At 44.6% G+C, this 16,752-nt stretch overlaps 1 protein-coding gene across 2 annotated transcripts in view; it reads left to right on the top strand.

Annotated features, from left to right (window-relative positions):
• Nucleotides 1–10,903: 10,903 nt before the first annotated feature.
• The window catches only part of SGSM3 (small G protein signaling modulator 3), a 32,783-nt gene continuing 26,934 nt past the window's right edge, over nt 10,904–16,752 (top strand). The window contains exon 1 of one of the 2 annotated variants that reach the window (XM_055566662.1): nt 10,904–11,030. The gene's annotated coding sequence lies outside the window, so the exon portion shown is untranslated. The remainder of the gene's footprint in view (nt 11,031–16,752) is intronic. The other variant, XM_055566668.1, reaches the window with a different exon arrangement.

Here is a 16,752-nt window from a genome sequence, read left to right as displayed (position 1 = left end):
CAAGAAACCCCAGGATCTGAACCACCAGATATTAGAATCTGAACCATCCAGAAATCAGGGTCTGGGCAGGCTGTGGGGCCAGCTGCAGTCAGATACCTGGGCAGTCACTGCCCTCTTTCCCTGCCTCTGCTGTCGCTTCAGTCGTGTCCAACTCTGCGACCCCATAGACGGCAGCCCACCAGGCTCCCCCATCCCTGAGATTCTCCAGGCAAGAACACTGGAGTGGGTTGCCATTTCCTGCTCCAATGCATGAAAGTGAAAAGTAAAGTGAAGTCGCTCAGTCGTGTCTGACTCTTAGCGACCCCATGGACTGCATGCAGCCCACCAGGCTCCTCCATCCATGGGATTTTCCAGGCAAGAGTACTGGAGTGGGGTGCCATATGATAGCCAGGAGAGCCTGGTGTCCTGCAGTGGAAGCACAGAGGTTAGGTGCTTCCTACCTCCAGAAGAGTGAGGTAAACCCAGGGTCTGACGTGAAGAAAGTACTCAGAGAAGGTCATTTTCCTTTCCAAGCCCAGGAGAGCTTGCCAACCTTCTTGATGGTTAGTTGGGGAACAGGCTGAGACCTGATGCTGCTGTTGGTTTCGTCCGCCTACCAGGGGTGTGTGCATCCTAAACTTGAACCAACCAGAGAATGGAGGACGTGTCAACATCAAAAATGAATAGTAAAAAGTTGTTAAAAAAAGACTAGAAAGCTACATTAATGAAACTGTGGTTTCTTGGATAATGAGTTTAAGGGGATTTTCTTCCAGTTTCATTGAGGTATAATTGACATACAGCTCTGTATAATTTTAAGGTGTACAAACAGCATAATGACCTCACAATAAGCTTGGTAAACATAAATTGTTTTAATTAAAAATATTTTTCTAATGAGAACGCTTGGGATTTCCTCTCCTAACAACTTTCATATGTAACATACAGCAGTGTTAATTATGGCCTCCCGGGTGGTGCAGTGGTAAAGAATTCACCTAGTGCAGGAGACGAAGTAAACTCATATTTGATTCCTGGGTCAGAAAGATTCCCTGGAGAAGAAAATGGCAACCCACTCCAGTATGCTTGCCCGGGAAATCCCATGGACAAAAGAGCCTGTTGGGCCACCGTCTGTAGGTTTATAAAGAGTCAGACATGACTAAGTGCACACATAAACAGTGTTAATTGTATTTATCGTGTTGTACAATGTACCCCTGCTGCTGCTAAGTCCCTTCAGTCATGTCCGACTCTGTGACCCCGTAGATGGCAGCCCACCAGGCTCCCCAGTCCCTGGGATTCTCCAGACAAGAATACTGGAGTGGGTTGCCATTTCTTTCTCCAATATACCCCTAGATCTTCTTTATAAGTGGAAGTTTATACATTTTTGGGGGGCAGGGGCAGGGGTGAGCTGGTCGGCATGTAGAACTTCCCAGACCAGGGGTTGAACTTGCGCCCCACGCAGTGGAAGTGCAGCCTTCACCACTGGACCACCAGGGAAGTCCAAAGACGTTTGTACCTTTTGACTGCCTTCAACCAGGTCTCCTTGCTCCCACTCCTTACATCTGGTAACCGAAAGTCTGATGTTTTCCCTATGAGTTTGTTTTTGAAATATAATTGTCCTACAACACTATGTTAGTTCCTGTTAATCAACATTGATTTAATATTTTTATGCGTTTCAAAGTGATCGCCACAATGTCTGGTTACGATTTATCACCATAAAAGATATTACACATTTATTAACTATATTCCTCACACTGTACATTTCATACCCATGACTCATTTATTTTGCAACTGGAAGTTTGTACTTCTTAACTTCTCTCTCCTTACCCCCTCCCTCCTGGCAACCACCTGATTGTTCTCTGTGACTCTTTTATTACGTTCTTTTGTTTTTAGATTCCAAATATAAGTGAAACCCTACAATACTTGTCTGCTGACTTACTTCACTTAGTATAGTAATCTCCAAATCCATCCATGTTGTTGCAAATGGCAAGATTTCATTCTGAGTAATATCCCATTGTGTCTTTACCAAATCATCATTACCCACCTATTGATGGGCACTTGGGTTGCTTCCATATTTTGGCTATTATACATAATACTGCGATGAGCATAGGGGTGCATATATCTTTTCTAATTAGGGGTGGAATTGCTAGATCATATGGTAGTTCTATTTTTAATTTTTTGAGGAAACTCCATACTGTTTTCGATAGTGACTGCCCCAATTTACGTTCCCCATAACAGTGCAAATTCTTTTGCATGTAGCTATCCAGTTTTCCCAACACTATTGGAGAGGCTGTCTTTTCCCCATTTGTATTCTTGCCTCCTTTGTTGTAGATTAATTGTCCGCATGAGTGGACAGTTTCTGGGCTCTCTGTTCTGCCCATTGGCCTACGGCTCTGGTTTTGGGTCAGTACTAGACTGTCTTGATGACTAGCTGTGCAGTATAGTTTGAAATTAGGCAGTATGATACCTCCAGTTTAGTTCTTTCCTAGGATTGTTTTGGCTATTTGGGATGTTTTGTTTTATTTTTCCATGAAAATTGTTCTAGTTCTGTGAAAAATGTCACTGATATTTTGATAGGGATTGCATTTAATCTGTAAATTCCCTTGGGTAAGTATGGTCATTTTAACAATATTCTTCCAATCCATGAACATGGTATATCTTTCCATCTGTTTGTTTCATCTTCCGTTTCTTTCAGCAGCGTCATAGTTTTGCAAGAACAGGTCTTTTACCTCCTTAATCAGACTTATTCCTAGGTGTTTTATATTGTCTTTTTGCTTCTGTGCATTTTTTTTCAAGTTTTGATGCAATTTTTATTTAAATTTTAGAAAAGTTTTAGATTTACAGGAAAACTGCATATAAAATAGAGTTTCCATATATACTGATTGGTTTCCCTTATTATTAATATCATATATACCATTTCACAGTTATTAACCAATTTTGATATGTTAAAGTCCTTAATTTTTAGCTAATAACCTTTTTCTGTTCCAGGACTCTATCTGGAGCAGAAATTATATTTAGTCATGATACATTTTAAAAATACTGAAATTCATAATTCCCTAGTGGTCCACAGGTTAGGACTCTGTGCTCTCACTGCTAAGGGTCCAGGTTTAATCCCTGGTTGGGGAACTACGATCCCACATGTCACATGGCGTAACCAAAAGAAAAAAGATGAAAAATACTGGAATTCATATACATTACTTACAAGGTATGTTCTTTATTAGAGATAAAGACACAAAATTTAGCTATTTCTGAATGTGTGTATGTGCTAAGTCACTTCAGTTGTGTCCGACTCTTTGTGACACCATGGACTATAGCCCACCAGGCTCCTCTGTCCATAAAACTCTTCAGGCATGAATACTGGAGTGGGTTGCCATTTCCTCCTCCAGGGGATCTTCCCAACCCAGGGATCGAACCCTAATCTCTTACGTCTCCTGCATTGGCAGGTGGGTTCTTAACCACTAGCACCACCATAAACTAGAAGTAAAAGCAAAATTTGGATTTTCAGTTCTGGATCTGGTGTGACCCTATGCTTACCTCATTAAGTGCTGTGTACTGTACAGAAAGATTCTTAGAGGCCAAATTTTTGGAGAGGGTTGCAGGGGGGATGGTTTAAGTGGTAAGTATGGGTGGTGATTTGCCCTGGTAAAAAGTACAATCATGAAATGTACAAACTCAAGAAGGAATTGAGTTGGATTTCTGGCTCCAATTTCAACGTGCGCACTTCAGAGGATGAGATGATGTGTTGGTGACTATTGGACAAAAGGCCAAATGAGACCTTTGGGTGGCGCGAAACAGGAGGCCCTCTATATCTTCTTGTGTAACAAGGTCCTCTGGCTTTAGAAAAGTCAGTTAGAGCTGCCCTTTCAGATTCTAATGCCCTATTTTGTACTGAAAGTTCTCTTATATCATGGTGGTAGTCGGCCTTCCTCCTCCATAGTGGGCCAGAAGTTGTGGCCAGGTGAATGACTCCCAGAGCAAGCTGGTGTGGCAGGAGGGGCTCAAAGGAGTACTTGGAAGCTACTGCAGACCCCTCTTGTAAGGACAGGACTTTCCCCATGGGAGTTTCCTAGGAAATAATAAGTTCCTATCAAAGGAGACCCAGATGAGGTTGAGAGGGAGCCTGGAACCACGAATGCTTCAAAAGTAAAGTTTCCATCCACACATGATGTAGCCTTTCATTGATATGGCTCTAGGGCACTGAGAGGTTTAAAACTACGGGAAAGTGTTACCCCTCAGACAGGGCTTCATAAAGCTGTAACGAGGATAGTGCCAGGGCCAAGGACAGTTGACCCTTGAACCACATGGGGCACTGACCTCTGTGTGGTTGAAAATCCACATGTAACTTTAAAGTTGACCCTCTGTTTCTGCAGTTCTTCAGCCACTTATCAGTTCTCATGAATTTGGCCAAGTTCTCTGTAAAACTGTAAGCATAAAATTTGCCCCACTTTTACCACAGGAGTGTTGTGAATAACATGAAAGTGCTTTGTAAAGTGAGCATAATACTATGAGGTCATGACTGAGAATGCCTTGTGTTTTGTAGATTTCATCTGTGGTTCCCATTAATTCACTGCATCATTCCCACCTTGGAATACCCTTAGGAATTTGAGCTTAGGTTAATAAGCAGCTCTCAAGCTAAATTGTAGTCTTTCTCTTCCGAGTAAGGGTGAAGTTTCTAGAAAAATATTCCTGTAATTCTGTTGTAGCTTTTGGTGACCTTTCTAAAACATGGGAAGTGTTTTATTTTTTTTTTAAACTAAAGCCTGATGTCAACTGGGACCTAGATATCAAATGGAGATGGGCCCAGCTACCTTCATGGACTGTTCAGTCATACTGTACTTTAACATTTTCTCAAATAGCAAGTAGTTCTCACAATAACCATAGGTTCATGTTCTCATTTTATGGCTGAGCCAAAAGTTACCGTGGTTGATAGACTGAAATGCAGACCTCTGACTACACCCTCACTGTATTTGCCCAAAAGACCTCAACCAACTTGTGAATTATGTAAGAGTGGGTCAGACTGGTCTAGGACTGGTTTCAGTTCAGTTGCTCAGTTGTGTCCAGCTCTGTGACCCCATGAACTGCAGCATGCCAGACCTCCCTGTCCATCACCAACTCCCGGAGTCCACCCAAACCCATGTCCATTGAGTCGGTGATGCCATCTAGCTGTCTCTTCCTCTGTCATCCCCTTCTCCTCCTGCCCTCACTCTTTCCCAGCATCAGGGTCTTTTCAAAGGAGTCAGCTCTTTGCATCAGGTGGCCAAAGTATTGGAGTTTCAGCTTCAACATCAGTCCCTCCAATGAACACCCAGGACTGATCTCCTTTAGGATGGACTGGCTGGATCTCCTTGCAGTCCAAGGGACTCTCAAGAGTCTTCTCCAACACCACAGTTCAAAAGCATCAATTCTTCGGTGCTCAGCTTTCTTTATAGTCCAACTCTCACATCCATACATGACTACTGGAAAAACCATAGCCTTTAGACGGACCTTTGTTGACAAAGTAATGTCTCTGCTTTTTAATATGCAATCTAGGTTGGTCATAACTTTCCTTCCAAGGAGTGAGTGTCTTTTAATTTCATGGCTGCAATCACCATCTGCAGTAATTTTGGAGCCCAGAAAAATAAAGTCAGCCACTGTTTCCACTGTTTTTCCATCTATTTGCCATGAAGTGATGGGACCAGTGCATTTTCTTGGCAAAACTCTATTAGCCTTTGCCCTGCTTCATTCTGTATTCCAAGGCCAAATTTGCCTGTTACGCCAGGTGTTTCTTGACTTCCTACTTTTGCATTCCAGTCCCCTATAATGAAAAGGACATCTTCTTTGGGTGTCAGTTCTAAAAGGTCTTGTAGGTCTTCATAGAACCGTTCAACTTCAGCTTCTTCAGCGTTACTGGTTGGGGCATAGACTTGGATTACTGTAATATTGAATGGTTTGCCTTGGAAACAAACAGAGATCATTCTGTCATTTTTGAGATTGCATCCAAGTACTGCATTTCGGACTCTTTTGTTGACCATGATGGCCACTCCATTTCTTCTGAGGGATTCCTGCCCGCAGTAGTAGATATAATGGTCATCTGAGTTAAATTCACCCATTCCAGTCCATTTCAGTTCGCTGATTCCTAGAATGTCGACATTCACTCTTGCCATCTCTTGTTTGACCGCTTCCAATTTGCCTTGATTCATGGACCTGATATTCCAGGTTCCTATGCAATATTGCTCTTTACAGCAATGGACCTTGCTTCTATCACCAGTCACATCCACAGCTGGGTATTGTTTTTGCTTTGGCTCCATCCCTTCATTCTTTCTGGAGTTATTTCTCCCCTGATCTCCAGTAGCATATTGGGCACCTACTGACCTGGGAAGTTCCTCTTTCAGTATCCTATCATTTTGCCTTTTCATACTGTTCATGGGGTTCTCAAGGCAAGAATACTGAAGTGGTTTGCCATTCCCTTCTCCAGTGGACCATATTCTGTCAAATCTCTCCACCATGACCCGCCCGTCTTGAGTTGCCCCACGGGCATGGCTTAGTTTCATTGAGTTAGACAAGGCTGTGGTCCTAGTGTGATTAGATTGACTAGTTTTCTGTGAGTATGGTTTCAGTGTGTTTGCCCTCTGATGCCCTCTTGCAACACCTACCGTCTTATTTGGGTTTCTCTTACCTTGGGCGTGGGGTATCTCTTCAGGGCTGCTCCAGCAAAGCGCAGCCATTGCTCCTTACCTTGGACAAGGGGTATCTCCTCACCACCGCCCTTCCTGACCTTCAACGCAGGATAGCTCCTCTAGGCCCTCCTGTGCCCGCGCAGCCACGGCTCCTTGGACTTGGGGTTGGTCCTCCCGGCCACCGCCCCTGGCCTCGGGCTTGGGGCGTGGGGTAGCTCCTCCCGGCCGCCACCCCTGACCTCGGACGCGGGGTAACTCCTCTCGTTGCCGCCCTTGACCTCGGACGCGGGGTAGCTCCTCTCGGCCGTTCCTACGCCATCGCAGTCTGGTACTCTGGGCCGCTGCCCCTGACATCGGACATGGGGTAACTCCTCTTGGCCGCCGCCCTTCGGGCATGGGGTCCTCCCAGCTTCTGCCCCTGACTTTGGCCATGGGGTGGCTCCTCTCGGCCGTGCTTGGCGCACCCGGCCGTCGCAGCCACCTGCGCTTTGGCACGCCCGTGGGCAGGGCAAAGACTAATAGAGTTTTGCCAAGAAAATGCACTGGTCATAACAAACACCCTCTTCCAACAACACAAGAGAAGACTCAATACATGGACATCACTAGATGGTCAACACCAAAATCAGATTGATTATATTCATTGCAGCCAAAGATGGAGAAGCTCTATACAGTCAGCAAAAACAAGACCAGGAGCTGACTGTGGCTCAGACCATGAACTCCTTATTGCCAAATTCAGACTTAAATTGAAGAAAGTGGGGAAAACCACTAGACCATTCAGGTATGACCTAAATCAAATCCCTTATGATTATACAGTGGAAGTGAGAAATAGATTTAAGGGCCTAGATCTGATAGATAGAGTGCCTGATGAGCTATGGAATGAGGTTCGTGACATTGTACAGGAGACAGGGATCAAGACCATTCCCATGGAAAAGAAATGCAAAAAAGCAAAATGGCTGTCTGGGGAGGCCTTACAAATAGCTGTGAAAAGAAGAGAAGCGAAAAGCAAAGAAGAAAAGGAAAGATATAAACATCTGAATGCAGAGTTCCAAAGAATAGCAAGAAGAGATAAGAAAGCCTTCTTCAGCGATCAATGCAAAGAAATAGAGGAAAACAACAGAATGGGAAAGACTAGGGATCTCTTCAAGAAAATCAGAGATACCAAAGGAACATTTCATGCAAAGATGGGCTCAATAAAGGACAGAAATGGTATGGACCTAACAGAAGCAGAAGAAAAGGGAACCCTCTTACACTGTTGGTGGGAATGCAAACTAGTACAGCCACTATGGAGAACAGTGTGGAGATTCCTTAAAAAACTGGAAATAGACCTGCCTTATGATCCAGCAATCCCACTGCTGGGCATACACACTGAGGAAACCAGAAGGGAAAGAGACACGTGTACCCCAATGTTCATCGCAGCACTGTTTATAATAGCCAGGACATGGAAGCAACCTAGATGTCCATCAGCAGATGAATGGATAAGAAAGCTGTGGTACATATACACAATGGAGTATTATTCAGCCATTAAAAAGAATACATTTGAATCAGTTCTAATGAGGTGGATGAAACTGGAGCCTATTATACAGAGTGAAGTAAGCCAGAAAGAAAAACACCAATACAGTATACTAACGCATATATATGGAATTTAGAAAGATGGTAACAATAACCCTGTGTACGAGACAGCAAAAGAGACACTGATGTATAGAACAGTCTTATGGACTCTGTAAGAGAGGGAGAGGGTGGGAAGATTTGGGAGAATGGCATTGAAACATGTAAAATATCATGTATGAAACGAGTTGCCAATCCAGGTTCGATGCATGATACTGGATGCTTGGGGCTGGTGCACTGGGACGACCCAGAGGGATGGAATGGGGAGGGAGGAGGGAGGAGGGTTCAGGATGGGGAACACATGTATACCTGTGGCGGATTCATTTTGATATTTGGCAAAACTAATACAGTTATGTAAAGTTTAAAAATAAAATAAAATTAAAAAAAAATTGTTTAGTTCCAAAAAAAAAAAGTAAAAAAAGTAAAAATAAACTTTAGGTTGAAAAAAAAAAAAAAAAGAAGAGATGGCAAGAATACACAGAAGAACTGTACAAAAAATATCTTCACGACCCAGATAATCACGATGGTGTGATCACTGACCTAGAGCCAGACATCCTGGAATGTGAAGTCAAGTGGGCCTTAGAAAGCATCACTACGAACAAAGCTAGTAGAGGTGATGGAATTCCAGTTGAGCTATTCCAAATCCTGAAAGATGATGCTGTGAAAGTTCTGCACTCAATATGCCAGCACATTTGGAAAACTCAGCAGTGGCCACGGGACTGGAAAAGGTCAGTTTTCATTCCAATCCCAAAGAAAGGCAATGCCAAAGAATGCTCAAACTACCGCACAATTGCACTCATCTCACACACTAGTAAAGTAATGCTCAAAATTCTCCAAGCCAGGCTTCAGCAATATGTGAACCGTGAACTTCCTGATGTTCAAGCTGGTTTTAGAAAAGGCAGAGGAACCAGAGATCAAATTGCCAACATCCACTGGATCATGGAAAAAGCAAGAGAGTTCCAGAAAAACATCTATTTCTGCTTTATTGACTATGCCAAAGCCTTTGACTGTGTGGATCACAATCAACTGTGGAAAATTCTTCAAGAGATGGGCATACCAGACCACCTGATCTGCCTCTTGAGAAATTTGTATGCAGGTCAGGAAGCAACAGTTAGAACTGGACATGGAACAACAGACTGGTTCCAAATAGGAAAAGGAGTTCGTCAAGGCTGTATATTGTCACCCTGTTTATTTAACTTCTATGCAGAGTATATCATGAGAAATGCTGGACTGGAAGAAACACAAGCTGGAATCAAGATTGCCGGGAGAAATATCAATAACCTCAGATAGGCAGATGACACCACCCTTATGGCAGAAAGTGAAGAGGAACTAAAAAGCCTCTTGATGAGAGTGAAAGTCGAGAGTGAAAAAGTTGGCTTAAAGCTCAACATTCAGAAAACGAAGATCATGGCATCCGGTCCCACCACTTCATGGGAAATAGATGGGGAAACAGTGGAAACAGTGTCAGACTTTATTTTTCTGGGCTCCAAAATCACTACAGATGGTGACTGCAGCCATGAAATTAAAAGACGCTTACTCCTTGGAAGGAAAGTTATGGCCAACCTAGATAGCATATTCAAAAGCAGAGACATTACTTTGTCAACAAAGGTTCGTCTAGTCAAGGCTATGGTTTTTCCTGTGGTCATGTATGGATGTGAGAGCTGGACTGTGAAGAAAGCTGAGCAACGAACAATTGATGCTTTTGAACTGTGGTGTTGGAGAAGACTCTTGAGAGTCCCTTGGACGGCAAGGAGATCCAACCAGTCCATTCTGAAGGAGATCAGCCCTGGGATTTCTTTGGAAGGAATGATGCTAAAGCTGAAACTCCAGTACTTTGACCACCTCATGCGAAGAGTTGACTCATTGGAAAAGACTCTGATGCTGGGAGGGATTGGGGGCAGGAGGAGAAGGGGACGACAGAGGATGAGATGGCTGGATGGCATCACTGACTCGATGGACGTGAGTCTGAGTGAACTCCGGGAGTTGGTGATGGACAGGGAGGCCTGGCATGCTGCGATTCATGGGGTCACAAAGAGTCGGACACGACTGAACCACTGATCTGATCTGATCTGATGGGACCAGATCCCATGATCTTAGTTTTCTGAATGTTGAGCTTTAAGCCAACTTTTTCACTCTCCTCTTTCACTTTCCTCAAGAGGCTATTTAGTTCTTCTTCACTTTCTGCCATAAGGGTGGTGTCATCTGCATATCTGAGGTTATTGATATTTCTCCCAGCAATCTTGATTTCAGCTTGTGCTTCCTCCAGCCTAGCATTTATCATGATGTACTACTCTGCATATAAGTTACATAAGCAGGGTGTTTGTACACTCATAAAGAAGGCGCTTAAATATTTAGAAAATGAATATCAAGTAAGCCGCTCCTTCCCACAGCCCTGGAGCGTCTGTCCCACAGCCTGACCACAGACCCACCCCAATATTCCCCTAACTCCTCGGGCTGCAGTGCAGACGGGAGGCCAAGTGGGCCTCGCCAAGCCAAAACTGGGCTTCGAAGGTCACACCTCCCACCCCTGCCGCCCGCTGGAAGACGCAGCGTCGGCTTCGAAAAGAGCTTGGTGTGCCGGGTCCAGAGGCTCGCAGACCCCGCCGCCGCTCCCGCCCGGCGGACCCAAAAGACTACAGCCCCCAGAATGCCCCGCGACCGTCCGCTCGGCCCCGCGCGCGTGCGTGGTGGCGCAGCCAAGCGCTGACAGGGGCCGAGCCGCGCTAGCCAGTGCAGGGTTGGCACCGTGGAGGCGGCGGCGCGCGGCGGTGAGGCAGCTGGACATCCCCCGCCGGGCAGGTGAGTGGGTGGCGACCCTCTGGGTCTGCGGGGCCCGGAGCCCACACATGCACCCCCGGTGGAGACGCGGGGGCTATGGAGAGACCGACTGACGCACGGACTGGCGGACTGACGGGCAGAGAAGCCGGGAGGCGCTGCCGCGGGCCGGCCGGGCCCTCGCTTGTCAGGCGCACGGGATGGGGGTCTAGGCCGGCGGTCTCCAGTCGCGGGCTTGGTGAGGTCGGGTGCGGGGCCTGCGAGGCGAGGGCGGTGCTCGGGGCGGGGGTGGCCTCCCGGGGTCGGGAACCCCCGACCTCAGCCGGCTCAGCGAGAGGTGGGGGTCCCCGGCGTCCGAGCTGAAGCGCCCTGGGGGCTCGAGGCCGAATACATCCCCTCCCGCCGCTGGGAGCAGTTTACAGAAACCGCACCTCACGCCGGGGCCCTTTTCTTTGAAGGAACGGCAGCCTCGGATACATTTACCGCAGCAAAGTCTTCCTCAGGTGTGACTTGGAACTTGACGTTGAATATTCAGGTCTGGGGTCAGAACACAGGCTTAGATTCTGGTCAGACTCAGAACTCACTGTACTTATTGTGTGTTGTGAGTTGGTGATGGACAGGGAGGCCTGGCGTGCTGCGATTCATGGGATCGGAAAGAGTCGGACACGACTGAGCAACTGATCTGATCTGATCTGATCTGAACACTGGAGAAAGTGAGGCGCTTATTATCCAGGATCAGCCTGTGTGGTTAGGATTGGAGTTTTGAAAATGATTCTCATGGAATAATGATTCAGGATGCTTTTTATATGGGGGGAAAGGATGATTTGAAGTTTCTTTTCCGTAACGAATGACTGTTACCTTGTTTTCCAGTCTTGTGCTGCCTATGTGATTTGTGGTGGGTTTCATGGCTTTTTTTTTTTTTTTTTTTTTTTTGCTTTCTGGTGAGATGTTTAGAGCTGTCTGGAATATTCTTTACCCTTCTTTCTTATTCATCCGTGGTAAATTCAAGTTCCTAATCAGACCCTGTTTCACAAAAACTGAATTTTCAGCCTCCGCTTGGTTACTTGAAGCTTTTGTGATTGTTTGTGATCAAGTTTGTAGATAACACATGTATTTCCTGCTGTTTTTCCTCCTCATCTCTTTTCCATCTTCCAGTTGTCTTGGAACGCTAAATGATAGTTATATTTTCTTGTTTTACATGTTTATTTCTGTAGTCCTTGATTAGCTGGTAATTGATTGTAATAAAAGACATCTTTCCTATATTTTGATAATCCCAGGTGCCAGTAGCCTTTTCATCATTACTTATTACATTAACCTGGGCTTTTGCCCACTTCCATATACCTTGTTAAGCACGGGGATGTGAGATCTGGGAGAGAGGGCTGAGGTAGGGTGTTGCTCTTGGCCAGATATAGGTAACAGGTGAACACAATCCATGAGCATTAACTTTAAACGGCTTTAGGGACTTCTCTGGCCGTCCAGTGGTTAGGACTCCACTCTCTCGTTGCTGAGGGCCGGAGTTCAGTCCCTGGTGAAGGAACTAAAATCCCCCAAACTGCGTGGCACGACAAAATAAATAAATGACTGTGAACAAAAATTATTTAAATACTAATCTTGTCATTTGGGAAACTTATAATGAATCTGACATCAGAGTAAAATGCTGAGAAAGGACCTCAGGGATGATGTTTTATCATACTGCCTTCTCTCTGTGCCCAGAGTGGATGCTGGGGACACCTTGATGGCTTTGAAACTTAAACAGTGTTCTGTGTGCTTGTGTTTTTGATTTCTCTTTTCTCAGTTCTCAATGAATGTTTTGGCAGGAGCTCAAAATCTGGTACATTTGATAATTTAAAGCCAGTGTGATCTGCTTATTCTGCAGTTTGTCTCTCTTCCTTAGCTGGTGACATCACTGATTTCCCGCAGCAGCCATTCAGGAGCTCATGTAGTCTGTCACGAGGAAGTGGAATAGCATGGAGGGTGGCGCACAGGAGAAATGAGGACCCTGTTTCTTTGCCTTCACATATTACACGTGGAGTGAGACAGGAAATCTGGGCGAAAGCACAGACGACGTGGGAGGTTTAGAACACCAGAGTCCAGGCTTCCACATAGGGTCATAGTGATTAGCACCACTTATTGAATGTCTCCTGTTCACTTAGTGCTGTGACCGTCACAGTGAGGTGCGGGTGTTACCACTGTCATTTTGTATGTGTGTAAATACAGAGCTTAAGTAGTCTGCAGATGTCGTGACAGGGCCAGAATGCAAATTCAGGTCTCTAATGCTGACACCTCTGCTCTTTGTACTGCGTTGTACTACCCTCCCAACACATTCATTCAAATCTTTCTCATTCTTAAAAACAAAATAAGCCACTGTACTGTGGCCACGTTACTTCTTCACAGTGCTGTTTTTCTCCATCTGTTTCCTTTCTACATTTGTTCTTAAAAAAAAAAAACAAAAAAAAAACTCTATGTCCTTCTCTTCCCTTTAGTCCTTAGTTCCTTGCAGGCTGGCCTCCACTGTTGATTCTATTAAAATTGTTCTCATGAACTCCACTCTGCCCTTGATTGAATACTTATTGTATGTACCATCTTCTAGACTTAAAAAGAGGCTGAGATATAATCCTTGTCCTGAGAGAGTTTAGGAGCTAATGAGGGAGAAAAAGAATTTCATACATGTCAATGTATGCTAGCCCTTGACCAAGCAGTCTTTGCTTTGGGAGTGGGGGAGGAACAGCCCACTGAGAAGGCGACACTGGACTGCTGACAGAGAGAGCGCCTACGCTGCAGACAGCGGTGTCAGGACTGCATGGCCAGGTGTGGCTTTTTAGGAGAAGGTGCATCTCGCCAGTGTGAGATGATACAGTTGAAGCATGCGGTGTAGGCTTTAGAGTCTGACAGGTCTGGCAACTGAGCCTTAATTTCTTCCTTATACCTGCGTACAGTGTCAGCGCTGTGAAAGCAGGGCTTTGTGTTTTTCACCACCTCCTCTCTTCTGGAACAGTGGTCATTAAATGTCTGTGGTGTGACTACCTCATAGGGTGTTGTTCAGCACGTGGGAGTTGTTCATACTCCCAGCAGCACAGTGAGACTGAAGTAGTGAGTGGCCATCAGTGTGGTTTAAGAACTGATTTTTGAAGACACCGTTGTTTGAAATAGTACACGCATACTCACCTCCCCTTTTTGAACATTTAGGCTTGTAATTTATGCTCACAATTTAGAAGAGAGACATTCACCTCTTTTCCGTAGGTACAGTTAGGTGATAACGGTGTTTTCACTTCTAATATTATGCTTCTTTTCCAGTTATAAACACATCTCTGCTTTTTCTAATTGTTTGTGATGTGTTTGGTTTTTTTTTCTGCTAATGTTGTAAATTGTTTTTGGAAGTTAATTTCTTTGGAATCATTACGTACCTTTACCAGTAAGAGTAACATGAAAAATGAGATTGAAAGCACCAACCCAGTTATCAGCAGGCTTATTCTTGGGCAAGGCTTGATTTCCAATTAGGACTAATAGATTTTTTTTTTCCTTAACAAAATCATACAACTGTTCTGGCCTTCTCGATATCTAGTTAGCCTCCCAGCTAATATTCTAAAGACATGCAGCAACAGATGATTTCCCTCTTCTTGTGTTTGAGTTTCATTTGTAAATATCCTTAATTTGTGTGACTTGAGGTTATAGGATTAAAGTCCAAATACCACCTTTTGTTCCACTTTTGAAGTCAGTAGGATGTAGTAATTAATTAGCACCTACAATAAAGTTCAAATTCTGGCTCTACCACTTTAAACTTTGAAAACTTAACACAAGTAATATAACTTCCCAATGCCTCATTTTGCTCATCTCTAAAACTAGGGTGGTTACTCCTACTGTCACCACTCAATAATAGCTAGTGTTTATTGGGTGTTTACCATAGACTTGGCATAGTTCTAAGAATTTTATATATATTAACTCAGTCTTCACAACCATCCTGTATATTAGTATTATGCCCACTTAAGGTGAGGAGGTGGTGACAAGATGGATACCTGAGAGATGTAATAAAGGTGTTTAATAATCTAATGGGTAGTTGTACTAAATGATCTGTAAAGTTCTCCTCAACTCTGAGATAATGATTCTGTGATTGAAATCTAAGTCTCCAGACTCTGGGCCCTAGAGATTGTTCTAGAACAGACTGGTCTTGCCTTTCCCCACGGTGCCAGCCTGGTTTCCTGTTGTCTCCGCCCCACACCCCTGCTTCACCCAGCGCCTTATGTTCTTCACATCACCTTCTCATTGAGCCTTCCCTGAACACCTGCTTCAAAGTAGCAACTTCTTGAAATTGCCTGGTCCCGTTCCTGATTCATTTTCCTCTGTAGTGATGCTCATCACCTGGCATTCAGTGTGGTTTCTTTTTTTTAATTATTTATTTTTGGTTGCACTGGGTCTTGGTTGCTGTGCAGGCTTTCTCTAGTTAAAGCGAGTGGGAACTGTCTTCGTTGTGGTATGCAGGCTTCTCGTGGCTGTGGCTTCTCTTGTTGGGGAACACAGGCTCTAGGGTGCGGGGGCTTCAATAGATGTGCCGCATGGGCTTAATTGCTCTGAGGCTTGTAGAATCTTCTTGGTCCAGGGATTGAACCCGTGTCCCTTGCATTGGCAGGCGAATTCTCAACCACTGTACCACCAGGGAAGTCCAGTGGTTTCTTATTTTTTTAATCACCTGTTTCCCCTCTAGAATGCCAGACCCTGAAAAAAAGAGACTTTCGTCGGTTTTGATCATTGCCCATCACTTAGAACACTGCCTGGCACATAGTCGGCACTCAGTAAATGTATGTTGAATGAATGAATAGTTCCTCAACACAAAACATAAATGTTGAGAGAAAGGACTAGGGAAAGTTTCACAGGAGTGTCATTTAAGCTGAGCACTGTAAGACTGGTAGACTGTGGACATTTGGAAATGGGAGGTGGCTTTCTAAGCAGAGGAAGCACTATGGATACCAGCAAGGAGGGTATGTGAAGGGAAAACAAGAGCCGAGCCAACAGGTAGATTGGGGAGCACTGAAGAAGATGAGAGAACCAGATAATTGGGGCTGTGCTTCAGGAAATATTAGTGTAGTGTTTGTTTAACATGAATGGATGGAGGCAGAGTCTGGAGGCGCAGAAACCTGTTAGGAGACTTTTACAGTGGCTCCGAAAAGTGGCCAGGTCTTGGTCATGGCAGTGGAAAGAGATGCCTAGAAATATTTTAAAGATAAAATCAATAGACTTTGCAACTCAGTCAGTGTTGGGAACAAAAGAAACATAGGAGCCAGAAATTACCCTAAAGTTAGAATATGAGTGTCCTGAAGAAGAAATGGAGAAAATCGAAAGAATCATCTGGGATGGAATAAAAATAGATTTGTGTGAGAAATACAGATTTGATGTGTTATGGGATAAGTCAACTGAAGTCATCCAACAGCAGGGAGTTGGAGATAGCAGGACTGTCGTCATGACTACAGATAGAGATTTATAGCTTATCTGTATGGCAGTGAGAGCTGAATCCCCAAAAGGGACAGAAATGGATTCCCCAGTAGTAATCCATTAGGAATGGATTAAAAAAGAGAAGACCAATTTGGGGAATGTTTTGGGGGAGTCGAGGAAGAAGAGGAGCCTGCCTAGGAGCAAGTAGAGAAGAAGAACCCGTGTAGTCAGTGTCCTAGGAAAGCAGCTTCAAGGAACCCATGCAAGTCAGCAGATTCAAATCCTGCAGGGAGTTTAAGGAAATGAGGCCAAAGGAAGAGGA

The sequence above is a fragment of the Bubalus kerabau genome, chromosome 1 (assembly GCF_029407905.1).
Source record: "Bubalus kerabau isolate K-KA32 ecotype Philippines breed swamp buffalo chromosome 1, PCC_UOA_SB_1v2, whole genome shotgun sequence".
Classification (NCBI taxonomy): domain Eukaryota; kingdom Metazoa; phylum Chordata; class Mammalia; order Artiodactyla; family Bovidae; genus Bubalus; species Bubalus kerabau.
Note: the sequence above shows the minus strand (reverse complement) of the source record. Positions and strands in the feature narration are given on the sequence as shown.